Genomic DNA, 2,500 nt, shown 5'->3' on the forward strand with positions numbered 1-2,500 from the left:
TCATTTCAATGGGGGATTTCGACCCCTGGTAGCCCGCCATTCATTTCAATGGGGGACTTCGACCCCTGGTAGCCCGCCATTCATTTCAATGGGGGACTTGGACCCCTGGTAGCCCGCCATTCATTTCAATGGGGGATTTCGACCCCTGGTCGCCCGCCATTCATTTCAATGGGGGATTTCGACCCCTGGTAGCCCGCCATTCATTTCAATGGGGGACTTCGACCCCTGGTTGCCCGCCATTCATTTCAATGGGGGATTTCGACCCCTGGTCGCCCGCCATTCATTTCAATGGGGGATTTCGACCCCTGGTCGCCCGCCATTCATTTCAATGGGGGATTTCGACCCCTGGTAGCCCGCCATTCATTTCAATGGGGGACTTCGACCCCTGGTAGCCCGCCATTCATTTCAATGGGGGACTTGGACCCCTGGTAGCCCGCCATTCATTTCAATGGGGGACTTCGACCCCTGGTTGCCCGCCATTCATTTCAATGGGGGACTTCGACCCCTGGTTGCCCGCCATTCATTTCAATGGGGGATTTCGACCCCTGGTCGCCCGCCATTCATTTCAATGGGGGATTTCGACCCCTGGTAGCCCGCCATTCATTTCAATGGGGGACTTCGACCCCTGGTTGCCCGCCATTCATTTCAATGGGGGACTTCGACCCCTGGTTGCCCGCCATTCATTTCAATGGGGGATTTCGACCCCTGGTCGCCCGCCATTCATTTCAATGGGGGATTTCGACCCCTGGTAACCCGCCATTCATTTCAATGGGGGACTTCGACCCCTGGTTGCCCGCCATTCATTTCAATGGGGGACTTCGACCCCTGGTTGCCCGCCATTCATTTCAATGGGGGATTTCGACCCCTGGTTGCCCGGCATTCGTTCCTATGTGGCGGGGGATTTCAACCCCAGGTCGCCCTCGTGTGGTTCTTTTTGGCGCAGCTGACGGGCTCCGCTGCTCATGGAGGTTTGCTAGTGGAGGATAACCCCCTGCCTGGGCAACTCGAACGCCCGGCATTCGTTCCTATGTGGCGGGGGATTTCAACCCCAGGCCGCCCTCGTGTGGTTCTTTTTGGCGCAGCTGACGGGCTCCGCTGCTCATGGAGGTTTGCTAGTGGAGGATAACCCCCTGCCTGGGCAACTCGAACGCCCGGCATTCGTTCCTATGTGGCGGGGGATTTCAACCCCAGGCCGCCCTCGTGTGGTTCTTTTTGGCGCAGCTGACGGGCTCCGCTGCTCATGGAGGTTTGCTAGTGGAGGATAACCCCCTGCCTGGGCAACTCGAACGCCCGGCATTCGTTCCTATGTGGCGGGGGATTTCAACCCCAGGCCGCCCTCGTGTGGTTCTTTTTGGCGCAGCTGACGGGCTCCGCTGCTCATGGAGGTTTGCTAGTGGAGGATAACCCCCTGCCTGGGCAACTCGAACGCCCGGCATTCGTTCCTATGTGGCGGGGGATTTCAACCCCAGGTCGCCCTCGTGTGGTTCTTTTTGGCGCAGCTGACGGGCTCCGCTGCTCATGGAGGTTTGCTAGTGGAGGATAACCCCCTGCCTGGGCAACTCGAACGCCCGGCATTCGTTCCTATGTGGCGGGGGATTTCAACCCCAGGTCGCCCTCGTGTGGTTCTTTTTGGCGCAGCTGACGGGCTCCGCTGCTCATGGAGGTTTGCTAGTGGAGGATAACCCCCTGCCTGGGCAACTCGAACGCCCGGCATTCGTTCCTATGTGGCGGGGGATTTCAACCCCAGGTCGCCCTCGTGTGGTTCTTTTTGGCGCAGCTGACGGGCTCCGCTGCTCATGGAGGTTTGCTAGTGGAGGATAACCCCCTGCCTGGGCAACTCGAACGCCCGGCTCCCCCCCGGTCCGCTGGAGCTCCTCCAACGGCCAGCAACAAGCCCCGAAGACGGGCGCGCTCCCCGCGGTCCGCTGGAGCTCCTCCAACGGCCAGCAACAAGCCCCGAAGACGGGCGCGCTCCCCGCGGTCCGCTGGAGCTCCTCCAACGGCCAGCAACAAGCCCCGAAGACGGGCGCGCTCCCCCCGGTCCGCTGGAGCTCCGCCAACGGCCAGCAACAAGCCCCGAAGACGGGCGCGCTCCCCCCGGTCCGCCAACGGCCAGCAACAAGCCCCGAAGACGGGCGCGCTCCCCGCGGTCCGCTGGAGCTCCTCCAACGGCCAGCAACAAGCCCCGAAGACGGGCGCGCTCCCCCCGGTCCGCTGGAGCTCCTCCAACGGCCAGCAACAAGCCCCGAAGACGGGCGCGCTCCCCGCGGTCCGCTGGAGCTCCTCCAACGGCCAGCAACAAGCCCCGAAGACGGGCGCGCTCCCCGCGGTCCGCTGGAGCTCCTCCAACGGCCGGCAACAAGCCCCGAAGACGGGCGCGCTCCCCCCGGTCCGCTGGAGCTCCGCCAACGGCCAGCAACAAGCCCCGAAGACGGGCGCGCTCCCCCCGGTCCGCCAACGGCCAGCAACAAGCCCCGAAGACGGGCGCGCTCCCCGCGGT

Source organism: Leptonotus elevatus, unplaced genomic scaffold (assembly GCF_054856555.1).
Source record: "Leptonotus elevatus isolate MCC_2025b unplaced genomic scaffold, RoL_Lele_1.0 HiC_scaffold_137, whole genome shotgun sequence".
Taxonomy (NCBI): domain Eukaryota; kingdom Metazoa; phylum Chordata; class Actinopteri; order Syngnathiformes; family Syngnathidae; genus Leptonotus; species Leptonotus elevatus.